This window comes from Phasianus colchicus, chromosome 2, assembly GCF_987193195.1.
Source record: "Phasianus colchicus chromosome 2, bPhaCol1.hap1.1, whole genome shotgun sequence".
In the NCBI taxonomy this organism is placed as follows: domain Eukaryota; kingdom Metazoa; phylum Chordata; class Aves; order Galliformes; family Phasianidae; genus Phasianus; species Phasianus colchicus.
In genome coordinates, this window is record NC_143437.1 from 97,494,822 (window position 1) to 97,502,509 (window position 7,688).

Here is a 7,688-nt window from a genome sequence, read left to right on the forward strand (position 1 = left end):
TACTTTCAGACATTTGTGGTTTTGGCATGATATATCAGTTCAGCCCTTTAACAATTATACATAAAACTCACTGCAAGTGAGAAGTCATGGAAACTTTCTCAAAAAGTCTTATTTGTGATACTCAGAAAATACAAGGGAGAAGAGGATATTACAGATGTGACGCCACTGGGTAGGAAAGATTAAGGGAGGGAGAAAAGCATTCATGCTGTACTTCAGCAAATCAATTAAAGCGATGAGAAGTGTTTTCCTTTCTGCTAACATTAGACTTCACACAGTTCATCAGAGAACACCTGGTTATGCATCTGCAGTTGGATTCTGCTTTTTACATTGGCCATAGCAACACAAAAAATAAGTGCTCATTCTTGCTTTTTTCAAAGAAGAATTCTCACTAATTTAAGTGAAATGTGATGAATTGTGAAGACAGCTCTATTCCAGTATTTCTGATACAGACTAAAATTGCTCTTTCTCTCTCACCAACTTCTATGTGTTCAATCTACCAGTTAGAATAAAGTTCAGTAAGGGTTTTAATTTAGAGTTCTTACTAATCATCAGGTAAGAACTCTACAGTCACAGTCATATTGTGAATCTCCAGGCTTACTTCAGAAGGTTTAAATCCACCACAAGAGTCTGGATAATGTTCTCAAACATATGGTCTAATTTTTGGATGGTCCTATGTGGAACCAGAGGTTGGACTTGATGATTCTTATCTTATCTGTAGACAGCGAGCATAGAACTTTCGAGTAGTTGCTAGTAGTAACCAGATAGGAAAGTAGTGACGCAAGTGCTTACGCAAGATAAGAGGGGCGTAGACGAAGTTGTACAAGGCTATATAAGCTGTTGCCACGAGTTAATAAACGCCATTTTACCACCCACCACATTGGTGTGCACCGAGGTAGATGGACAGACCGATGAGTCCCTAACGATTGCGAACACCTGTATGAAGCTGAAGCTGGTCTCAGGCTTCATATGGTGACCCCGACGTGATAGTTAGGGAATAGTGGTCGGCCACAGGCGGCGTGGCAGGATCCTGCTCTCATCCGTCTCCCTTGGGGAAGGAGGCGATGACCCTAGAAGAGGGGGCTGCGGCTTAGGAGAGTGGAAGCTGGGTAGCGTCGGAAGGTACGGCCGATAGCCTATAAGGCCTGTCCGAGGACCCAGGAGACCATCGGAAGAGGTGCCCGGTGGTCGCTTGATCCGTCGGGGAGATTACGCCCGGCGATGGAAGCCGTCATAAAGGTGATTTCGTCCGCGTGTAAGACCTATTGCGGGAAAAATTCTCCTTCTAAGAAGGAAATAGGTACAGTGTTATCACTGTTATTGAAGGAGGGATTGCTTACATCGCCCTCGGATTTATATACCCCGGGGTCCTGGGATTCTATCACCGCAGCGCTTGCCCAGCGGGCGATGGTACTCGGGAAAACAGGAGAGCTTAAAACCTGGGGCTTGATACTTGAGGCTCTCAAAGCGGCAAAGGCAGAAGGAGGGTTCGGGGAGGAGCGGAGCGTGACGGGGTTGCCGGGAGCGGGTCTTTACTTTCTCATAGATCCGGCGAGGCAAAGATGGCGGCGACGGCAGAGAGCGGAGGCGGAGAGACGGAGAAGAAGGAGTCGCCGAGTCAGTCATGTGAGCCGACAGCTCCGCCCCCGCCTTACTCTGCCCCGTCTTTATGCCCTTCTTTGGACAAAACGTCTCAGCCAGAACCGCCCCTTGAAGAACGCAATAGGGCGGTGGGCGGAGCGGGGCGGGGAAGCCCGCGCCGGGAGGGGGGGCCTGGTTACTGACTGGGCTAAAGTTAAAGAGAAAGCGAAAGAAAAGGGCCTAGCGAATCCAGCCGCGTTTATAGTTAGCCCTGCAAACATAGGCGCTTTCTCTATCACATCGGGTTATTGCGGAATCCGATTGGCCCTCTACATGGCCTACAGGGGCGGCACAGATGATAGCGGGAGTGGGAGGAACAACGCCCACCCGGAGGTCCGCCCAGATGGTTGAGATTATCGTAATCAGCAGGGATGGTTCCCTGGAAAGGCCTGTTCTGCTACAGCAGAACAGGGGCAGCACGCATAACAATTTATAGTGGGGGCCACGATCTGTCAATTGTCAGCGCAGTATGCGATCCCACTGCGCTGGAGACAGGAAGTGCGACCTGTCTGGGTGGATCAGTGGTCCTTACCGACGGAAAAGCTTGTAGCGCTTCACGCATTAGTACAGCAAGAGCTTCGCTTAGGTCATATAGAACCCTCTCTTAGTCAATAGAACACTCCTGTATTTGTGATAAAGAAGCGTCCGGATCCTATCGCTTGCTGCACGACTTGTGCGCAGTTAACGCTCAGTTAGTGCCTTTTGGTGTAGTTCGGCAGGGTGCGCCCGTACTATCCGCCGTGCCTGCAGGCTGGGGGGTTGTTGTTATCGATTTGAAGGATTGCTTTTTCTCCATACCCCTGGCTGAGCAAGACAGGGAGGCTTTTGCCTTTACGGTTCCTGTCTGTAATAACCAAGGCCCGGCTAGCTCAGTCGGTAGAGCATGAGACTCTTAATCTCAGGGTCGTGGGTTCGAGCCCCACGTTGGGCGCCAGCGTTCAGATGCTCGAGGTCAGGGCTGTTGCGATGGCGATTGTTTATTGGCCCTCCCTTCCCTGTAACATAGTCACAGATTCTGCTTTTGCAGCTAAGCTCGCTTTGAAAATAGGCCAAGAAGGCATCCCTAGTACGGAAGCAGCGCTTATCTTAGAAGATGCTTTGTGCACCCGAGTAGAGCCTATAGCAATTTTACATGTAAGAAGTCATTCGGATGTACCAGGATTCTTTTCAGAGGGCAACGCAGCCGCAGATGCGGCTGCAGGGTCCCGTGTCCTGACGATCCGAAAGGCCAGAGACCTCCACTCCACGCTTCACATAGGCGCCCGGGCACTCGCTCGAGCCTGTGGTATTTCCATTACAGCTGCAAGGGATGTGGTGCAGGCCTGCCCTCACTGTAATTCAGCTCCTGCTATTGGGGCGGGGGTCAACCCCCGCGGCTTAGGGCTGCTGCAAATATGGCAGACGGACTTTACGTGGGAGCCGCGAATGTCACCTCGGTCGTGGTTGGCAGTTACTGTTGACACAGCCTCCAAGATGATCGTGGCTACCCAACACGGAAAAGCTAATTCTACCTCGGCCCAGGCCCACTGGGCTGTAGCTATTGCGGTCCTTGGCTTGCCAGTACAAACCAGATCTGATGAAAGAGAACAGTAACGAGGGACTCTGAGTTTTGCAGGTATGGCTCCTGTGAACGCCGAAGAAGGAGACAGCCCAGGAACCCCGAAAGAAGGCCGGGAGAAGCATGGAGGAAACTCAACCGTTGCTGCCAACGAAAAAACGCGTTTCTATCAGGCAAATGCTATGTTTAGTGTGTGTGGTGGTTATTGCTTTATCACAGGGAGCGAGGGAATTCATCTTTTGTCACTGTCAGGGAATTTATGGGTTACTTAGGTAAATAAGACGAGCCAAAACGACTTTTGCTTTAGCTTGCAATCGGCAACCTCACTCTTTTGCACTTGCCTAATGGGCATCCCTCAATACACGTTAGAAGCCTTTGCGAGGTACACTACAAACCATTCCAGCTGCCGTAACAACACCGATCTAGCTAGCCAAACGGCATGTTTGATAAAATCTCTGAACGACCCTGGGGTTGCTGCAGCACAGAGCTTGGCTCAGATAGGACACCTAGCATGTTGGTCAGTTAAGCAGGCGAATTTAACAACATTAGTATTGAATGCGATGCTAGAGGACACAAACAGCATTCGGCATGCGGTGCTGCAAAACAAAGCAGCCATCGACTTCTTGCTCCTGGCACAGGGGCATGAATGTGAAGACCTAGAAGGAATGTGTTGCTTCAATCTCAGCGACCACAGCGTATCCATCCATAAAGCGCTGAAAGCCCTGCGCGACCATACGGAGAAGATCCAAGTGGAGACGACCCCATCGGGGACTGGCTGAGAAGTGTGTTCGGAGGCGTCGGAGAATGGGGTGTGCACTTATTGAAGGGACTGCTTTTAGGGCTCGTAGTTATCCTGCTTTTGGTAGTATGTGTGCCGTGCTTTCTACAAATTATGCTAGGTTGTATTCAAAAGATGATTGACCGCACAGTTAACTATCGCGTAGAATATAGTAAAATGCAAAAGGCTTGTAGGCAGTCAGGAAACGCAGCGGTATAAGGGTAGCGCGGGATTACTTTGCGATTCAGGATGTAACGGGGCAAGGCTTAACTGAGAGGACAATGGCATGTATAGGTGCAAAGCGGGGCTTCGGTTGTACGCGGTTAGGGTCCTCTCAGAATAGGGTAGTTACGCTTGTGCATAGGGAGGGGGAGATGTAGACAGCGAGCATAGAACTTTCGAGTAGTTGCTAGTAGTAACCAGATAGGAAAGTAGTGACGCAAGTGCTTACGCAAGATAAGAGGGGCGTAGACGAAGTTGTACAAGGCTATATAAGCTGTTGCCACGAGTTAATAAACGCCATTTTACCACCCACCACATTGGTGTGCACCGAGGTAGATGGACAGACCGATGAGTCCCTAACGATTGCGAACACCTGTATGAAGCTGAAGCTGGTCTCAGGCTTCACTTATCCCCCTTACAATGTGGGATATTCTGTGATTCTGTGTAGGGTAGAATATGAAGGTTTTTGTAGTTTCAGTGTGGGAAGATTTGAAGATCTGCTGATCTTTAGTTCCACAGCTGAGAGGAAGAAGGACTAATCCAGGAGGCTTCTTGGATGGGACACAGCAAGAAACATGTGTCATGAAAAGAGCAGTATGCTTATTATCCTAATCCACATGAACTGATGATACAATTACATGCTATTACTTTACTTTTAGTTGAGCTTGTCCATTGGATGTTCCTGCTATTATAGATGTGACAAAATTTTAGCTGATTATCTCCTACTGAAAGCAATTGAGAACTAATCCAAATCCAAAGGCACAACTGTGTACAGCTTGTGCAGTAAACATGCAGGAATGACCAATGCAATGAGAAAAATGTAAAGATTAAAGATTAAAAAAAAAAAGAAAAAAAGAAAAAAGAAAAAGAAAAAGAAAGAAGTCAGGATTGTTTGTGGAAACTAGTAATACATTTCATGTCCAAGCATGAATTCTATCCATCTGCAAAGTGTCATGTGTCATAAAGATCAGAAAGAATAATTTTGGGTTGTACAAGCTGAGTTTTGATTGTATGCTTGAATTTTTTTTTTTTTTTTTCCTCTATGAATTTAAGGTCTACAAATAAGGCAAGAAAATGAAGAAAGAAGATAGAAATGGGAGGGAGTATGGAGAAAGTGAATCTCTGGGGAGAATAATGGAGCAAGGGAACAGTAGGATATGAATGGAAAGCCAATGAACAAATTACAAAACATGGATGTGGGTCACAGAAGAAAGCAGAAAAGATAACAGTGAGAAAAAGCTATAAATAGAAATGCAATGCATCACACGTACAAAAATGAATATGTTCATATGTTCAAATTTGCTTCAGATGTGAAACCAACTTTCTCCTTTAATGTTATTTATTACCATCCTTGTAACCCCAGAGACTTTCACAGACTGAAGGCTCAGCTGTGCACCCATGCTGGACGAGGTTGAGCTGGATGGAGCACGTGGTCCATGCTCTGTCTTCCTCCTGCTCCACCTCCTCATGAGGTTCTTCTGGCTCTGTTCCCAGGTAGGTGATTTGGACTACCGCTTGTGCAAACAAACTTTCTCATAGAGAAAAGGATTCCTCTGTTTGTCTGATTTCTGTCTTTCTAGAATAGCCTAATCTTTATATAGCAGCTGAACAACTGTAAAGATCATTGCAAAAATGTAGCTCGCTCTGAATGGAAGGCAGGAGACAAATATAAATAATAAATAAAAGTTAGAATGTGATAACTTTCATGTAGGGAGTAAAGAAATGGATAGGCTGCAGTTCCACCCAGAGGTAACGTTGGCAAAATTTCTTATTTTCTTCAAAACAAAAACAAAAAAATCATTCCTTCTATTAAATATCTTGATTGTTTTTAAACATAAGTATTATGAGGCCAATATAATTTTGGAAATGATATTTAGTGTGCCGCTGATTCTGTCAAAACTTTCAATCAGCTGACTGATCTGGGGAGCCTGCATATAAATACGGCACCATATTGATTTTATGTTCTTGTTCAGCTGTTTCCGAGCACTTGACAGGCCTGACAATGTGATCGATCAGCGATCCCATTCACCCAGACCTGCAGGTGCCTTTTATGCTCTCCCTGCTGGAAGATGACAATCAGACTTATTAAAGGCAACACAAAGCATTACCACCGACATGTTTCCTGTCAGACAAACGCAGCCAATGCCCATTACGATTTTATCTGAGAGAAATTGATTTAATCAGCAGTCTAAGATTTAATCCATTGTTAATAATGCAATTTAAAGCTTTTCTCTTGTTGCTGATCAACCTAACTAGAATTTAAATGGGTAGAAGTGATGTGAACAAGCTCATAAGGGGCAGAGTTTATCTCTCCTGTCTGTGCCAGTCTCTTTGATGTTCGATGAGAAGGACTAATCCCCATGATTCCAGAAGCCACCCTGTGAACAAAAAACAACTTACCAAAGCTGCTATGTCACATACTGCTGTCTTAATTTTGGCTTTGCAGAAGTTTCATGTTCTTTTAGTCTGATGCATCTGGAAGATCTATTTTAAAAGCTGACAGGCTGTGTAAAGCTAATGTTACATGTATTTGCTGTATTAATGAACTCTTCATTTGAAGTTCGCTTTTAGTGTTGTCTTCTTTATTCTTTGTTTTTATCCATATTAAATTCATTACATATTACTTATTCCTGTCATTTATGAAAAAAATGCTGTTTTCAAAGTGATTATTTTAAATATTTAGCCTACTGAAGTTACAAGAGAAAACTCACATAATGAGACTGTAACAATGACTAAAAAAAGCGCATCGACTTCTTGTAACATGCTTATTCCAGTCTGTCACTGCCTGCTTATAGAACAAATGTGCTCTTACTGAAAGATCTGAACAAATAATCAAGATCTGACAATGACTTTCAAATATTGCTATCATTAAACTTGTAAAAATGAGGTTTGAGTATAAAACATCATACACAATTACTTCTTACTCAACACATCAGTTATGGCTACACATCTGTCTCCCATGCACCTAAGGAGTATTTGATGTCAAATTCTGTTTTATAAGTGTTGCATCTTCTGTGTGTCTGTTATTTAAAAAAAAATAAAATTAAAAAAATGAAGATGATGGCATATTATGTTCCTCTAAAACATCATTAGTGTTGAGAGAATGTATAGTGTGGTGTGTTCTCAGGGGAAGAGGTAAAAAGGTCAGTTCACATCTCCCAGGGAGGATATACCATGCCCACAGGACAGCAAGGCTAACCAAACCAAGAAAACGATCAGAAACTTAAATTCACAAACAGGAGATCCTTAAATGTTTCACAGTTATATTGAAATTCCTTTGTGAAACTGGAGTTTGTGTGGTAAAGATACCAAGTAATGTAACTGACTGGTGTTTGGAACTAAGGTAATCTGAGTGCTCTGAGAATCAAGGATGAAGCAATTGCTGTAACCGAGACCACAGAAGACAAAAACCTTAGACACAAATGATTTCTAATTGCTTAACAGAAAATTGTGGCTTTGCTCCCATGTGACTGGTAGATGTGTTTCATTTTC

At 44.5% G+C, this 7,688-nt stretch overlaps 1 non-coding gene across 1 annotated transcript; it reads left to right on the forward strand.

Moving 5' to 3' along the window:
- Nucleotides 1-2,496: 2,496 nt before the first annotated feature.
- On the forward strand, nucleotides 2,497-2,569 carry TRNAK-CUU (transfer RNA lysine (anticodon CUU)). The gene has a single exon. It is a non-coding gene; the product is annotated as a tRNA-Lys (tRNA).
- The last annotated feature ends 5,119 nt before the right edge of the window (nucleotides 2,570-7,688 follow it).